At 47.4% G+C, this 18,378-nt stretch overlaps 1 protein-coding gene across 4 annotated transcripts in view; it reads right to left on the reverse strand.

Moving 5' to 3' along the window:
* The window catches only part of FGFR3 (fibroblast growth factor receptor 3), a 58,445-nt gene that overhangs the window by 38,784 nt on the left and 1,283 nt on the right, over nt 1-18,378 (reverse strand). The window lies entirely within an intron of this gene.

Consider the following 18,378-nt stretch of genomic DNA (forward strand, 5'->3'; position numbering starts at 1 on the left):
TTAAAGCGAGGAACCAGAGCTCATGTCTCCCGCTGGGTGTCCAGAGCCCAGCACCTCCTTCCTGCCTTCCAGCTGCAAGTGCCTGGTGTTTCCAACGCCTCAACAAGAGATACCAAGACATGAATGAGGCGTGAAGTTGGCCCCTCTGAGGCCAAGCATCCAGCCATCAGACTGACTTGCAGAAGTCTACATCTCCAACCACGTGGAGGAGCTGTGTGTGCAGCCTGTGCTTGGGAGGGTTTAACACAGACGGGCTGAGCGCTCCTGGGGACCTGGGCGAGGGTTTGGCCACCTTCTTCAGCCTGCATCTCCCATTGCTAAATCATAAGGAAACAGCAGAGGGGGGCAGGTGCTGAGCTCTCCCGACACGTTTGCTCCTTCCATCTGGTTCCACGCCTTTGACTGAGGCAGGCAGAAAACTTCCCACTGCAAAGCAGTGCTGCAGGGAGGCAGGTTTTCGGATTTACTGGGGCTGAACACACACCTCCTGGATCTCAGTGCTGGGTCCCAAGAAAACCATCCTCGCTGCTGGCAAACAGCTACCCCCACGCATCCTTTAAAACTTTCTTAAAGCGTTTCTATTGCAAGTCAGGTTGCAAAGGTCCCCCCTGCTCCCAAAGGAAATTCCCATTTGGGATCTAACTGACATTAACAGCATCTTTTTAAAATCCACAGTAGACACAGGTATAAATTACTGGGGAGTTAACTTGTGCAGGGGTTACGGGAGCCCACTCCGTCACTTGCCAGCAGAGCAGGGATTAATGCGTTTGCAGCTTTAATGGGTTCTTAGAGAGGAGGAGGCAATCTAGGTTGTGGGCTCCCAAGATATGACTAAAATTCAACCATTTATTAGTTTAGCCAAAGAAGTAATGAGTCAAGAATCACCAAGAGATGCTTCTGATGGAGATCAGCGCTTGCAGCATCATCACTGCTGCTAGTAGCAAACATGCTACAGAGAAAGAGGCAATTTTTAAGCTGTTCAGAGGAGCAAAAAGGCAGCAACTTGCCGGGAAGCACCTTCCACAATGAGGAGCAGCTGGCCCAGCAATGCTAAAATGCTTTTGTATGCATTCACTTATAAGGATAAGACACTTCATCTCTGTAGCTGCTTGGCTCATCTCAGCGATAATTCACTTTCTGTGTGGTTCACAGCTCCAAGTGCTTAAGTGTGTCAGTATTTCCATCAGATGTCTGCTCCTCTTTGACATCAATACTTGTTTCTGGCTGAGCCTGGAAATGTTTTATTTTGGTTTTAATGCAGGCAGCTCTCGAGAGCTGCAGAAGGATATGCAGTTATTTATTTTTCAGGCACGAAAGGACAAGGAGGTGGAGGTTGGTGGGTTATTCCCGGGCTGCTTGTGGCCTCCAAAAAACTTCAAGTGAACCTAGAGCCTAGCTGGTGCCCTCCTTGGGGTCAGGGACTATTTCCAGGTGCTGTGGCAGAAAGTATGGGGGCTGTTCCCGGGCGGCGAAGGCCCACAGTGCCTGCGGGAGTCTTGCTGGGGTGGGGGAAGACACGGGGCCCTGCACTACCTTGCAGGGTGCTGGGTCCTGGCTCCAAGGCACTCCATCCAGTTATTTCTCTTCACGTGTGTTTTTCCTCCTGGAATAGCTTCCCACATTTCTGCTTTTCCAAACACCAAAGTGTCTGGGAGCCTCCCGAGGGACTGCTTACATGGGGTGCACGCCTCCCCCATCATCATCATCATCATCATCATCATCATCCTCCTTCAGCGAGCATCCCGCACTGGGGGCACATCCACCACACAACTGAAACCCCCCTGGGACACCACAGAGGGCTCGAGGCTCACAACCTTCAGTACCATCAGCAAGATATTCCTCACCCTACCTTGAACCCTGGCAAGCCCAGAGAGGCTTTTTGGGATTGCTTCATAGCCCAGTGGTGGAATGGACTAAGAGGCTCATTTCTAAGTGGATCATATTTTCCCCTTTTCAAGCTGGACAAGCTGTATGTGGCATGTTAACAAGCAGCAAGATAGCAGGACTCCACGCATTTCTCTCTTCAGGTTAATTTGAAAACGTTTCCTGTTCTATGTATTTCATTGCACCAAATCCACCGTGACAGGATATATTATAGGATCACAGAGCAACAACCACGCCAGAGCTTTCTCCTATTGAGTTTGGTATCCCGTTCCCAGGGGGATCATGGTCACAGCCCCCGAGTTGGTGGCTAACTGCTGGAAGGATACGGAATCCCCCAGCATTGGTGGGATGAACAAGGCTGTGATGGCAAAGAACACGTAGAGTATCTCAGGCTCAGACCAGCGCCCTGTCCTCTATGCCCGCTTAGCCCTGGGTTACTCTAAGTACGTGTACCACCGGTGTTAATAGGGGCCCATAGTATTATTCACCCCCCACAACAGTGTTTTTCCCAATACCTGTGTGGCTGTTCGTGGGACAGAGCTACTTCCCTACTTCACCTCAGGACTTCTGCACCGGGAAGAGCAAACCCTGTTGCTCAGAAAGGAAATAAAACACTTTTCTTGCTGAACGCTGTTCATTTGGGACCTGCCTTAATTTAAAAAGCAGCCACGAGGGGTGACAAGCTGCCGCAGTGCCACCTCCCCGCGAGCATCCTGCCATCTCCCTGTTCCCTCCGTCTCCCCAGAGAGGCAGACAGGCCCCCAGGGAATATGGAAAACCACCAAACCAGCCCCAGGCCCTGCACCGAGCAGCAGCCCCTGTGAGAGGTGGGCACGATAAGATCGTGGGATCAGCTGTTTAACCGTGGGATCACCTGTCTACCCGAGTACCTGCCTTCTCAGAGCAGATAAGATCGAGGGAGTGGCCCCCGCAGCAAAGAGAGCTCACCCAAAGTCACCACATACCCTCACTGCACTGCGGGGAGCCATGGGGTATTTTAATATATGTATTTTTGGCAGTGCTTTATGCAAGGCAAAGCTTCCACTCCTTTCTGCAGCAGCCATGACGGTGCCAGTGGCGGAGCATCGCTGCCTGGCTGTGGCCCTGCCACCCCAAAGGGCATACCACCACCCTGGCACGGCAAAATAAAGTTTCTAAAATAAGTACATAATATTATACATAGTACATTATGTATAAGATATTCTATATAATATTATATAAAGTAAAAAGTATTATATAAAATATATATCCTGTCTTCCCTCTTTCCCCCCTTTCTTCCCCCTCCAAGGTCAAGACCCCTCTCGGAGCACATTTCCCAGTGGCAGGCTGCAGCCATCCTGGGAGGAAGGGGCTCGCTCTGGCAATCACAGCAGCACGGGATGCTTTGCCGAAGCAACATCATTTCCCAAAGTGGTGTTCAGCTGGGTTATCTCTCCTGCTCAGTGGGGCTCACACCTCAGCAAAAATACAAAAATCTGGTTGCTTCTGTAAAAGCCTAAACCGTGATCGAGAAATGTGCCTTTAGGAAAGCACGTCTGAAAAAGGTTTGCCTCTGTCATTTGAAGGTGCCACTTTATATGTCACCTATTGCATGTGTTTGCTTGGGGGGGGCAGTTCTCCTGGAAAAGCTTAAAATAGCTTTCCTAATAATAATGCAAAGTAAACTGTTTATACTGTATTACCACCACAGTGGCCTATGCAATTGTTACCAGACAATGTTTCTTCCAAAGATGTTAACAAGTGTGCTGCACTGTATTACCACCCAGTGGGTTTTTTTTTTACATCTGTGTTAGGAGGAAAGCAAACTTTTTTCCTAGAGAATTAGCAGAACAATAACCAGGTTTAGTTCTGTCATATGCAGCTTTCTTCATAAACAAGAGATTATGGAAAGAAAAAAAAAATCTCTAGTGTTTAGCTTGGCTATCCCCGACAGCGACTTTGGAAGAGCTTCTAGAATGGAAAAGCAGATGTTGCAAATCTGCCTTATCTACGGAGCAACTGTTGACTCTGTTGTGCAAATCCTAATTTACATCTGCATGAAAGGTTTCAGAGATTAAATGGCATTCAAGGAGGAATATTAGCTTTTCTCCCTCCCTCCAGCCCTCCTTTGAATGGATTTACTACTCGCAATTAGCTTTCTGTTCCACCGGCCAAGTAGAAAACAGGATTCATCAGGACTCTACAGTATCCTCCTTTTAATGGACTGTTTTCTCAGATCACCCAATTCAGATGCTGAGAGTTAGAAGAAGAAATAAATCATCACAAAGCTAAAATAGTTACAAAAACACTTTGGCCGGAGGATTTCCCTGTGGCACTTGGAAAGCCCTGAGGAGGAAAAAGACAGAGAACAAATCAAAGGGGTCTCCTGGCTACACCTAACAAAAATGGGAACGTAGACCCCAAGAGACACAAAGCTTTGGTTGCTGCTGAGAGCCCAGAGCCTGTCCCAAGGACAGCCTTCAGCTGGGGCTTTGCTGGCTTAAAGGAACAGGCAGTGATGGGGAGTTTTCCTTAAAATCTGGCCAGACTGTGCAATCAAACACTCTCCTTGGTTCCCCACTCAAAACACAAAAGAGGGAAGCAACCACCACTCTTATCTATCTATCTCACAGTTCTGCACTCCTTCATTTTTAAAACAGGAACAAGAGAACTGATATGAAATGTCCTCCACTTTATCAAAGGTCCCTAAATGCAGGGAGCAGCGGAGCAGAGGCCCGCCAGCGTGGGGATGCTGAGGTCCCCAGGCCGTGCTGCTCCATGTGTCCCATGAAAGCTCCTGGCTTGTGCTGAAGCACCTCAAGGATGCCCATGCAGATGGTTCCTGCTCCCCCAGGTGCCGAAGCCTTTGTGCTTTAATCAAGAGGAGGGCAGCAATGAGCTCTATCAGATCTCAGCAGCCCACACCCACGGCCAGTCCCCACCTGGCACGTGGGTGAGTGCATCCATGCAGCTGGTTTGCCCACATGTCACACAGCACATCTCCCCCAAAGGCTGGCCAAATGTGGTCAACCCAGACCATTCTCTACTCAAGGCAGAGTGACGGGACACCCATTGGGCTGATCCTAGGTGGAGCACAAGACACTGTGCCGATAAGTCGTCGTCCTTTTGGTGTCTGCCTCTTCTTGCCTCTGAGGAACGGTGGCCGACTTGGCCCCAGCTTTTGCACAGCACAGCAGGGCCATCCTGGCTTGATCTTGACAGACAGATCCCACCACAAAATGGCTGATGGTTTACATTCCTGCTCCTCATGCCTGAGGAGGTCCAAAAAAACCGCGTCGTTGCAGCGAGGAAGCAACCGCCACAACCCCTTTCCAAAGCCAGTGGAGGCAGCTATGGAAACTGAGGCACAGACTGAGGCTTCCCAGCATCCCAACGGACTGGGCAAAGCTTGTCCGCAGCCTCCATCGGAGCAGGATTGGGTCCTGCTAAACTGTGGAGGCCCTGAGCAAACCTACGCTCTTCAGCATCAGTGCACCATGCCTTCCCTCCCGCTTAGCTGGACCAGGTTACCAGGCGGGGTTTTCTGGGTGACACGCACCAAGCAATTAGCAAAGTTTGCAACAAGAATGACAGATTACACAAATTGAGTGCTCCACAAAGCATAAAGAGAAAAATGGACTCTTAGGAAATATTTTTTAAACTTTCTTATAAATGCTTAAAAGAACAAGCATGCATTGCTGAATAATTCTTTTGAGTTATTTTTTCTGGGCTCCTCCTCTACACCTTCATCTCCTTCCTAAAATCCTTCAAAAATTCATTACTTTTGGAGTTTTGACCTCCAGGGTGGGTTTTCAGCTATTTAGTGAATTCTAGCAAAAAGTTCACCACTTCTTAAGTGCTCTTGCAGGTCAATTTTTAAGCAATACCTAAGTTCACCAGGACCAGAAGTTTAAGTTTACCTCAGAGAAACTTTTTAAGGGATGCAAAGACTCATGGTCCCTTTACAATTCCCAGGCAGGCCTGGACCTGGCAGTTACTTGTGATGCTTTTCTGGTGTTTGTGATGCTTTTCTGAAGTGGGCTTTGAGATCACATGGCATCAGAAAAAATTTGCCATAAAGCCCCAACCTTTCCCCTTCGGTTCACAGCTATGCAGCTCCCAAATCCCAGCTCCTCTGCATTTCCCTTGCACTTTTAATGTGCGCTCCTCTAATCTTCATTTAATGCAGGCAGCTGGCTGCAAATACCCCCGAACAATGACTTTAATCCTAAGTATCCTGAAGCCCCCCCTTCCTCCCCGCATCAAAACTGAAGAAAAAAAAATAAAAAGAACAGCCTCATGACAGCAAGATGGAGAAATCCAAGCTATCCACTGGGCCAAAGGAGCAGAAAGACACAATGAGCTAAATTTTGCCTGGTTCGCTAATTAAAAACGGAAGCTACCCCACTCCGGAGCCAAGGCGGGGAGGTGGGGGGAGTTTTCATGCTATTCAAAAAATCGGCTTCCAACTGGGACCATATTCACTCCACATTAATTGTCATTCCAACTACGAGTGTCCTAGTTTCAAAATGAAAACTACTCTCCAGCGTAGCTAGTGAAAACTAACACCAGTTTCGAGGCATTAAACAAAATTTATTGATTGCATTTTCCCACCCACTAAAACTTTAATAAGCATTAAACCTCAAACTCCTGGCCCTGTTTCCTCCCTCTACGCTCTCTCTCCATAAAAAGGGTCAGGCTCCTCTATATGGAGATTAGGACTTAATGTTTGGTATTTGTTTATGAGCCTATCAATTGCCTCTATTTCGGAGCGGGGGGGGGGAAGCACATCTTAAAAAAAAAAACCCTCTTGTACACGGATTAAGAGAGGGCAAAGGTTTAGGGTAGTTTGGGTGGGTTTTTTTCCAACTGATTGTGGGTTTTAGATATATGACGGATCATGTTCACGTGAATGAAAATAAGTAAATATTCCCCTTCTTGCAAGTTTCCCTTGAGTTACATAAAATGGCATTTTTCAAAGATCCCTATTTCTCAGTAATAAGACACAGAACTTCAAGCCTTCTTTGCTAGCTGTTTTCAGCTGCGTAAAAGAAAAAAAAAAATAATTTAGGGGCCACTCTGTCTGCATACTTAGTAAAGAAAACAAAGGTCAAACATTTGAAATGCAAAGGTCGGTGATTAAGCCCAGAAATCCATATCTAGGCATCAAAATGAATAGCCAGATTTTGAGAGTGCTTAAGCGATTTAAATGCAGAGCCTGACCTGGCTCAGCATCTTTCAAAACCAAGCCTGTTATTTCAGTGCCTCAAGTGAAATTTAGGTGCCAGGTACCCAAGCTGAAGAAGTTTAACAGTAATCTCCTTTTGGGAAGTCTGATCCACTTTAATCTAAAGTTGCAAATGACATACGAAGATTTTGTTATTTAGAAAGCACATCTAAGTAAAGCTGCAACACTTTGTCCTTGTGCTAAACTCAAGTCTTATCCTTCAGCGTTATTAGAAAGAGTTGGGAGAGATGGCAAAAGAAAAGTACATGTCAAAAATTCTTTTATTTCTCCTCTTTAAAGAAGGCTGCTAAAGGGATTAGACAGCTTTGAGTTCACTGCTCTGTTAAATCAACCTTACAATATTTTTTCAGCTTGTTTGACTTGCTGTTTCTGTATACATTTGTGTTTTCACCTTTCTGCATTCAAATCCCATGCTTAGCGTTTGTTCTGTGCTTCTCACAGGAAACTAAATCAGTTCTTTATTTGTATTAAGTCTACGGAGTTATAGAAAACAGACTTGGAAAACAATCCCTAAATTAGCAGGACTTACCAGCTTCCATGCATACACGCACACACACAGGGCATCACATACCATCCGACCCAAACGTGGCGGTTTATCATTTCCAGCAGCAACAGCAGGGCATCAGGTTCACCAGAACGGACCTTTTAATGGTCTCCTGCAACCGTATCTATTACGGTGGGTTTTGGACTGCATGTAATAAATTAAGAGAGACTTCAAGGAAGTCATGCGTGTCTCGGTTCCCACTCCCTTCAAGCAGTTCTAATGCCCCCAAATAATCATCTTCTACAGACTGTACTACGTTAGGCTCCAGTAATGCCAGAAGCAGGTTAGACACCTCTATACACAGCTATTTTAATGCTGCTGCAAGGAAATGCAGACCCTCTGCAGAGGGCTGTTTCCAGTATCCTGCAGCAGGACATGGCTGATCCTACCCGCACGAGCCAGGGACCTTCCACAGGCACTTTTGGACACCTGCCGCATCCTCCACAGCCTGATTTTCCCAGGTTTTCCCTTACTTCCCCCACCAGAAGCACTTCTAAAACCTCTTTCTCTCTGCAAACGAGCACGCAAGTGTCCAAGTGAGATTGATGCTGTCGCAACAGCAGGGATGGTCATTGCAACAGGCAAGCCAAGGGAGAAAGAAAATGGCCACTTCTCTCTGGCAGATGGAAGATGGGGATGATCAAAACTGAGCCCAGTAGCCACCCAAGGGCTGGATTTGTCTCAAAGCTGGGCACCGAAGCTAAACTCCTGCCATGCTTCTTTAGGTGGGACGGGTGGATGAACCACCACCTCATATCACTAGTGAAGACGTGATGTTGGACAACCTCCCCACATATTTATACCTATTTATCAATGTTGATGTATACATCTGTAAATGGAGCAAGAGTTGCCCACAGCATTCTGGCCCCTCCACTCCCTTTTTGAGGGGGGGGGGGTGGCTAATTCAGGGTCATCTCCTCTTCCTCCCTGCCCTGAGACACCACATGTTGCTCCTCCAACTGCTCCATCTCACCTCCAAAATGGCCAGGCTTGAGCACTGGGTGAATTTATTCCTGCAAAGACTGCACCGCTTGTCCGCACCTCATTTGCTATGCACTGGGAGGAGGGGGGCAGAGGGGGAGGAAACCTCCACTTCAAGCATTTACACGTATTTTGAAAGCACCTGAGGAGGTTTCGGGTCCTTTTTGCCAGGACTAACACATTCCACCCACAAGATGACCTTGTTTAGAGCGTGCAGATGGCTCCTCGCAGAAAGGATTTACATTGCATGGGGTCACCAGGATCAGGCAGGCAGCCCAGCTTCTCAGGCAGTGACCCACCACCGAAACCAGAGCAGCGGGTACAAACCTGCCCCTTTTTGCAGCTGCACTGAGGGAGTCGGGGCGAAGGAGAAACCCTGCTGTCCCCCCCAGCCACCTCCGTGGTTCCCATCCCTCCACAGATTTTCCCAATGGAGAAGCCCACTGCCTTCTCAAATCCCAAGATGCCAGCACGCCTGCACATAAAAATGAGGCAGAAATCTCATTCCTTCACTAAATAATACACAGGTTGGAGTCCCAGTATGACTCAATGAACACTTTCTAGAAGTTATTTTCCTTTTTGTCTGGGCAGATCTCAAAGCATTTCTGCAGCAGGAGGCTTCAGGTTTGGGTTTCCTTTGCCTCCTTGTCCAAATAATGGCAATACTAATTCAACCACTGGCCAAAAGAAAATTAAGTGTGAACCTTTTGTCCATGCTCTGGGGGTTCCACTTGCTCCTGCAGCTCTCTCTGCTGCCTGAAATGAGGGCAAGAGAAGGTGCCGCTGTCAAGGTGCCCCCTCCGAGATACCCACGGCTGAAAGAGAGGTGGAGTATCTGTAACATAGTATCTACACTGTATTTATTTAAACTCCACAGTATTCACATTGTGTCCCAGCTAGGATGGGAGCTGGGGGTGCGGAACCCTTACCAAGTACCTTCAAGACTAATGATGTCAGCATACCCCAATAGCCGCTTATACCCTTGTTCCCAAGCCAGAGCAATCAGGAGCCTGGAGAGCCTGAAACTTAGTTTTATGCTTAATTACAGATTCCAAGTGCCTGACACCAGGCCCTCGCTCATTACGCTTTTGACACTGATGCCTTTGGGCCGAGCTGGAATAAATGCTTTACACTTGCTCATCACTCACTACGTTCACCAGTGTTTAACTCAGAAGAAGGTGGGTGATGGATTTGTAGCAACTTTGGGCAGGGATGCAGAGAGGACACCATCTGCCATTTCTTTTTTTCCTTCCTTTCTGTAATTAATCAATTTGCAAATTGGGAGGCAGAGTTTCCTTGCAGTCTCCTCTTCCGATCGCCCCTGTGAAGCAAAGGCTAAGGACACGTCAGGGCGGCTGCAAGGTCTAAGCGCTGCCTGCGGAGCGTGAAGCAGCATTAGGGCCGGTCAGTGGGAGTGCTGGGCTCCCAGCCCTGCGGCTCGTCCCACCCAGGGGCCTCCCGGGGCCCAACCCACCGCACGCTGCAAGAAAGAGGCTTTCTGAGTTTTCCCTGGAAAAAAAAAAAAATAATGCTTTCACAGAAAGCTGCGAAATCAGGCATAACACACCGGCTGTAAAAATGAATGTTGGGTTTTTTTTCTTTTTTTTCCCAACTGCATTTACTCACAGTTCATCTCTCACGCAGTAAATACCAGCTAATTTATGCACCTCCATTTACCAGCCCCCCCCCACTTCTGCATGAATCCCCAGCCTATTAACATAACTATTTAAACTGGACATGTTTTCTTAAACATTCTTCTTCTTTCATAAACTGCCAAGTGACAGTTGTTTACTGTCAACAAGCCTGGGTACTCTAAGACAGGGAGAAATATGCCCTTTCAAAAGGCAGACATATCGGCTACCAAAGGAAGATTAAAATCTGGTGTTTTTCTCTTCTCCCTCCTCAAAAATGCTTTATTCGTACAGATACACATGATACAGATCAGGAGAGATGGTACTCTGCCTAATTCCAATCATTCTTTTAATTAAAGACAGGCTCACGGAGGATTTATCTTTGGTTGCACATGCTAGTTGTAAGGGCACACTCTTAACTCCCTAATCTTCCCATTGCAACTGGTTTTTCCTCTTCACTTTTAGCTCCGATACCCCCATCTCCCAAAGCACATCTCAGGGAATCGGCATGCTCATCTCGCACAGATCCTGCTACCGGCTAGAAACAAAATGCTTGCCTGGGGGAATCTATATAGAGAAGTTAAAAAATTTTAAACAAAAATCAAATCACCGGTTACTTCAAGACCTACAGGCTCCAAACAAGCTGCTGAAATATTTTGCTGGGAGGGAATTTCTTGTGCTCGAGTCTTCCACATGAAAGGAGGGGATACAAAAAAAAAACCCCAAACCCTCTGAGAAAACTCTTTTTTCTTTTTCCCCCTAGCTCTGCCTGCCCGTGAAGTGCCGGGAAAGCTCCTTTGCTGGCTCCTGTCTCCGTTCGAGCGGTCCCGGAGCTCGGCAGCCCCAGCGTGCCCTCGGCCCCGGGCTCGCCTGCGGACCCCCGCGGGGGATTATTAACACTTTCCCCAGCGCATTGTGCAGCTCGCAGATCACGGCGCTGGGGGCTAATGCCGGCCGACACTGATACGATGGCAACGAGGATGGGGCATGAGGCGATGGCGGCCGGTGCCGGGGCTCGGCTCCACGCGGGACTCACGCCAGATTCACGGGGGGCCCAGGCGGTGGCTGTCACCGTCGCCTCCGGCGCTCGCGTTTGGGCTGCGACGCTGCCGCCGGCTTCCATCAAAGCTGGAGTTATGAAAACCGAGACGGGAAGCGAAGGTCTGTGTTGCAGCAGGTTTAGAGGAACGGGAGGTCACGGAGAGCCGGCTCCAGGGACGAAGCAGCACCAGGCACCTCCCCACCCCCAAACCAGGGAGCCCTTTTACTTGCCGGAGTTTCCTCTGCTTGTTAAAATGTTTGGGTCATTAGAAAACTTTCCAAACAATCCCTGCTTATGCTAAATAGCTGCTCCCACCACGATCTGTGAAGGGCTTCAGCCTGCTCCCTTGGAAATCAATGGGCGCTTTTTTGCTTAGGATTCAATAGGCGCAAGATCAGGACCTCATTATTATTTTTACAGGACTACAAGCAGCAAAGAATGGCGAAACCCCCAAACAAAGCAACAACCCTCTGAACTGGGAGGCAAACTTGCCGTGAAGGATCTTTACAAGCTCTGCCAAGCATTAAAGTAAAATTAAAAATCCAATTCTTGGGAGCTTTTCAGTTTTTTGACAGGGAAAGTGTAAGGTTGATAAAGACTGGTCTCATCATTTGGATCCAGGAACATCTCCCGTAGCTCCCTTTTCCTCAAAAGAAAAGCCTTCATAGATGCATATTTTGCCTTCCTCACAGGGACTGAGTAAGAGAGAATGTGTTGTCAGTCCGGGGTGATGCATGTTACTCTGCAGTACCCCGTGGAGCCCAGAGCAGAAACACCTTCAGGACTTCACATGATCTCCTCTGCACCACACCACGATGAAACCCCCCCAGTGAGTCCCTCTACAGAGCCACCACCAGCAACACAGGGGACCAGATGGCTCCTGGGACGTGGGTCCTGCTATGGGGACCACGTCTGCACCCCGTCTCAGCAGAGGCCAGGTGCCACCTGCATTTTGTGAGAGGAGCCTCAGAGATGCTCTTATTTTTGGCACCCTCCTCGGAGCACTATGACAGTCAAGTTCTCCACCTCTTGCCTGTTACTTTGCATTGCTCCTCTCTCTTGGCATCAGTGAGAACTCACCTACGCACCGCATAACCACAAGGTTTGGCCCCTAAGCAATACCCAGTTATTTTGCTGACTCCCTGACACCCAACTTGCCCCAGGTCAACTCCAAAATGCTTCAACTCCCTTTACTCCCTTATCGCTGGGTACTAGCCCAATCCTTGAAACCTACCCGTGATCTGCTCTCCAAAGCCTTACTGATTTAACTGCATCAGCTGAAATACTTTGGCGAGATTCCTTCTGAACGGCACAAGGTAGTTTGGTGCAATAAAGGCACAACTGCAAAACACTCCACTTTCCAGGGCAAAAGCATTAAATGAAGTTAAGCCGACAAATACTCTCATCAGTTATCAAACAGCAGGAGTTGGGAAGCCAGCCTTGTGGGTCTCTGACATGCCACGGTGCACCATGATCGCCTGTTATTTCCTTTCCCCAAAAAACTCATACTCAAAGCAAGGGACGTAGCGATGGCTTGGCTCCTTGGGTGACAAGGAAAAGAGGGAAAAAAAAAAACCAAATCAACATGCTGCCATGTGTCAGCTTGACATTTGCAGGTAGTTCAATAGCTCACAGTACAACCCCTGGGTGCAAACACCGATGCTGCGGTCCTTGTGCCGCGGCATTCGCGGGGAAGAGTGCATTCAGCACACACCACAGCCTGCGGAGCTTCGCTTGCTCACAGAGAGCGATCCTAGACTGTGTCCTTTCCTCACCCAAAAACTTGGAACCCTTCTCACTTCTGAGTCATTAATACTTTTAACCCCTCACAACCTGCAGAAATGGCACAGCCCCAAAATCTCACAGATGCTGAACGTGTAAGCACATGGTAATTGTTTTGCATACACTTCTGCGTGATAAAGAAATCTCCTTCCAAGTTTTAATATAACCGTTCTGTTTAACCAACTCTTTATCTTCCCCTGCTTTTTGGATTTGAGAAAGCAAGGCCAGCACACAAGACCTACCTCCCCCTCCACAATAAATACCACACCTTTTTTAGATGAATACATCTGAAACTGAAACAGTTACTGGAGAAATGTTTTCTTACTTGACTGTGCTATTCTTCAAAAAAAAAAAAGCTTTGCTACATTGTGTAACCTGAGTGTTATAGAAAAAAAAAAATGGTGTAACTACCTGGCTAGTCCTTATTCACCTGAACACGACAACCCCCCAGATAGCCTATCACAATAATAGGGCAGGTTTACGTCTGATTACCTTTCACATTTTAACTACTAAGTTTACCAAAGGTTTTACTCTGCTCATATCTCACAGTTTTTGTTTGCTTTTGATATTACAGAAACTTCCTGGTCATTCAAGCCAAGGAGCAGATACTTTAGGGCTAAGCACACCAAGAATACTGCATTCACCGCAGGAATAGAAGCTCTTCTTCACACATCCAGGGCTTTAAATCATACCTACGGCACTTGGCAACCTGAGCTGTGAGCATATCGGAAAGGGGGCACCGGGACAGTCAGCTCCACTTCAGAGAAAAAATACTTTTTTTTTTTTTTTACAAGATCACCAGATAAACAGCCAAGAGAGGGGCAAACAGTAAACCGATAAGCTATGTAGGAGGCCAAGGAAAATAAGTCAGGGTGTAACAAGGTATTTTAAGGCACTTTTGGCATTGTACTTGTCTTCAGACATGGTTTTAGCCCAAAGTTTGCAGAGGGGGTGCTATCGGATTTACTCCTCCTAACAGCCCAGACTGCCCGCTTTCACATACCACGAATGGCTTTGCTGAACCACAGTCCCGTTTGCTGCAAAAAAAAGGATGTATGGCAAATTTTTACCAAGCCACCATCCTCTCTGGCATCCAGCCTGGTACATGGAGGAGAATAAAGTTTATTAACTAACCAGTATTAAAAGAGACGAAACGGCAAACACTGAAACAGCTCCATCACACCACACTATTGAATGCCTTGGAGGGTGCTGAGTCAGCCTCGTGACTTCAAGCTGCTTTTTTTTTTTTTGAAGGGTCAGAAAAAAGACAAAACAGGTATGTAGAGCCAGACAAACCTCCAGGATATAGGAAAAGCTACAAGCACGTAGCACACTAGGAAAAAGAGAAAAGTCTGTTCAAACAGGGAAACAGAATAAAGGCGGTTTAATTGATTGTCTGTGTACCAGGTCCAGCCTAGCTGGGAAAAAGTCTTCCAACTGGGGAGGGAATTTCACCTGTGTTTTTAGTAGAAATACCTGAATTTGTAACATTCCTGTTAGTTCTACTCCACATATACTAAGAATTGCCAAAAGCTGAACTGTGAGGAAAACACAGGCACTTCTCCACCTGCTCTGAAGCCTGAGGGCTTGTGCCCAGGCTCCTGCACTGGATCCCACACACTTCAATGACCAGCCAGAAAAACTTAGCAGCAGGCCATGGCCTAACCTTAGCTGAAATTAAGGTTCAGTTAATGCTTTCAGTCACAGCTCTGTTTGCCAGCTGACAGATCACTGTCAGAAACATCTTGGTCAAATGCTTTTGTAAACTGGACATTTTATTAACTGCTGAGAAACTGGGGTGATTCCCTATTTTCTGGGGTCTCTAAGTGAAATAGCAGATGTACACATTAAGTTTTCAGGGAGGACAGCTTTCTAAGCATATAGTTGGATATGACAGTGCACTTTCATTGACCATATTTTAAGAGGAAAAATTTTGTTTCCCAGCCTTATAGAGGGGGAAAAAAGCCCTCCTCCAGCTTCATGCAAAATTTCAGCTTTGTCCAGGCAGCAGACTGGGTCCCACTGGACGGAAACAGTCCAGGTGCAGCAGGGATCAAGACTTCTTTAGTGTTCACTTAACTTCAAAAACCACGCTTAGGCAGGCTTCGGGACAGGTACACTTTCCCAAACAGCACTGAAGATTTGTTGGAGGGAGTCGTAAAAGTTAACATGCTGGTCCGAGTGGCTTACTTTAATTGCATGATTTAATTAGCAGATCAACACTTCACTACACAATTTTCAGATTTACTTTCATCACGTTCCCTACTCAGTGGTTGTTAATAAAGTCTTAATTAAAAGAAAAAAACCCCTCAGATTTAATTGGAGTGACCCTTGTCAATACGCATAGAAGATGTGATGTTATACCGCTAGTATCGAATACATTAATGAGTCCGTCTCTGCACTGGAACAAACTTTCTAGTTCACTATTTGCCAGGTAAGAAATAGATTTTAAAAAAAAAAAAAAAAAGAAGCCATATTTCATCATCCTTTACTCATGTCCTCTTATTTTATTGCTTGGCAAAATATGCTCATCTCAACATTAAAGACTTAATTAGCTTTTTAAGCTGTTGCTGTTAATAAGAACAAATGGATCAACTTTTAATCTGAAAACTGTATCGCTCAGAGCTGCCCACTGAATCTAAAGCGTTTGTGGTCTCAGGCACAAAGCAGGAAGCACCATCAATATAGAAGAGACTCTTTTTAGAGGGTTTTAACACGTAAAGCCCCAGGCCAGCTCCAGGAATGGTCAGTGCCATTTGGCACTCACTTCAATACCCTTATAATTTCAGGGTGAGCTTTGAAACGCTCAGATACACAAAGCAAAGCAACACGGATCGCTGCGCCCTACGCCTTGGACCCTTCACTGGGTGCACGCTGAAGAGCTACAAGAATCCAGTTGCCATCAGCTGCATGAAGAAAAATATCTCAACCAGTGCATCACCAGTTCTTTCCAAGCAGAAAAGTCACAGGAATTGGTACATGCTCTCCCATTCAACTTAAGCAAAATCCTGAAACGGCCCCTTTTCCATGCTTTTGGCTTGAAAACTGCCTGTGCAGTAACTCTGGGTGACTATTTGACTGTGCTGCTGCACAAGGAAACTTCGGTTCTTGCTCCTGACAGATTGGGAGAGCTCTCCCCTTCCCGCACAAACCTGCTCAAACGTTAGCAACCCTCTATACAACTCTTTCAATGCACACAGACAGCTTTAGCAGCTAACCAGTGCAACACAAATCCTAAGAAGCCCAGAAATCCCCTTTTTCATGTATACCCTATGCAGACAGACACATACACACCAGCTACAGGAGACAGGCCAGTTATCAGAAGTTTTTAAAGCAAAACTCTGCCGTTTCAGTTGGTCTGCTCTCTAAGAAAACAGCCAGTGTTACTTGACATTCACAAATCGTACGAAGTAATATCTTTATCTGAATACTAATGCAAATTGGACGGGCTTTTTTATATTGATGTCTATTCTGTGGCTGCTGAATAGAGTGACCGCATGCTCAAGGCTGCAAAGGAGTTCACTGACCTCCCTAATCATCTCTGTCATAGCCCCTGAATGACATACACATTCAATCCTGCCTCGCCTCTCTACTTTCATTCATAAAAAAAAAAAAAAAAAAAAGAGGGGGGGGGAAATTTGACATTGTTCTTCCTCCAGCAGCCCCGAGAAAGGGAGAGAAGAGAAACTCAGCCCAGATGAGGCCCCTGGTGTTTTTAGTTTAGCTTCTATTCAGCAACAGCCCCGCCATCTGCCTCCTTCCTGCCAACAGCCGAACACCTCCCTGCGGAGATGTTAAAACCTGCACCCCCTCCACCTCCGCTAATAGCGAGTATTCATATTAGCAAACATACACATACCTTGAGAATGCCTCCCTTCAATGTGTGTTTTATGTAGCTGAGTATAGGCACAAAGCAGTAGCTGTTATAGCCTTCACAGCCCCGTGTGGAGAATTAGATCACTGGGGAAAAATCCTTCCAAGCCCCTTTATGGAAAATAAGGCCTTAGACTGTAAATGCAAAGCCCAGCGAACAACAAGCCTCAGTAATGAGCCAATACCCCATGGCCCATTTGACTAGGAGAAAGAATTTGCTTTTTACCATTCAATTCAAAAAGACTGAAAAAGTAAAATGTGTTTTTACTTGGCTCTGAAGGTTTATATTCTTTACAGTTTCTTTTGCACAACCTTTTCCCCCCCAGGTCGGACGGGCAGCGGGTGCCCCCGCACCGGCGGGGCCGCTGGCTTCGGCGCGGAGCTGGGCGAGCAGCTCCGGCTTCACGCTTCCCCGCGCACGTGGTCAGTGGTGGGAGAGCCACCGGCATGGCAAAGCTCCCCCCGTCCTCGCAGCCCCCCGTCCGCCTGAGCCTCCAGCACCTCATAGTGATGGGGCAACCCTTGGAGACATCGCTGGGGGTTGGGGCTAACGGGAGCCCTTCGCTCAGGGCCGAATCCTGCTCCCAGGGAGCACGGGGCTGCGGAGGGGGGGTTGACAGCAACATCTTTGCTTTGGAGAAAGCTGACAGAGCGGTTGGAGAGCCTGTCCTGAGGATTGCCCCTGGAAATCCCAACCTACGGCTCAACTCACAGACATGACCGGAGGGATGTTTCCCTCAGTGTGACCTCTGAGTACACCACTTGTTACGATTCAAACAGCATCCCAAAGCTTTAACTTGCAAAGATGTCTTAGAGCACGGGAAAGGTTTAGCACTACTTGAACACATCATCAACCCCAAGCTACGGGCTGAAGGTGCGGGTGGAAACCCCGGGGACCACCGAGGCGGCCACCGAGGTTGCTCCCAACACCCGTGGGTTCAACTGTGCCCGAAGTGACAGCGCCAATACATACTTCAGGCTAAAACTGGGAAAGCTGGGGACGCTTTGCTTCTGCCGCTTCCCACCCCTGTGACCAGCCCAGGCTGCTCACTTGCTCCCGCACACCGACCTCATCTGCTCTGACCAAGTCCCTGAGATGTTGCCCCATAAATCAATTCTTTTGGCTCTGAAAAATGAGCCAAACGAGTTACACCAAGAATCTGGTGTTTTATTAGGACTTTCTCGAAAACAAAACCAACCCCCGGTGTGATTTATAGCTGTAACCAAAAGGGGTATGAAAGTAATGCCCCCACCCCCCAGCCTCCACGAAGCCCATTTATTCCCCTGTCACTTTTTTGGCAAACAGGCTTCAAACCCTTTCCTGAACAATGGAAACTTTCTGCCGGGTACATGCAATCCCGAAGCCGGGGGGCTGCGAGGGGGCTCCCTTCCATTAAAGAGCTTTGAAAAATAA

Source organism: Harpia harpyja, chromosome 2, assembly GCF_026419915.1.
Source record: "Harpia harpyja isolate bHarHar1 chromosome 2, bHarHar1 primary haplotype, whole genome shotgun sequence".
Taxonomy (NCBI): domain Eukaryota; kingdom Metazoa; phylum Chordata; class Aves; order Accipitriformes; family Accipitridae; genus Harpia; species Harpia harpyja.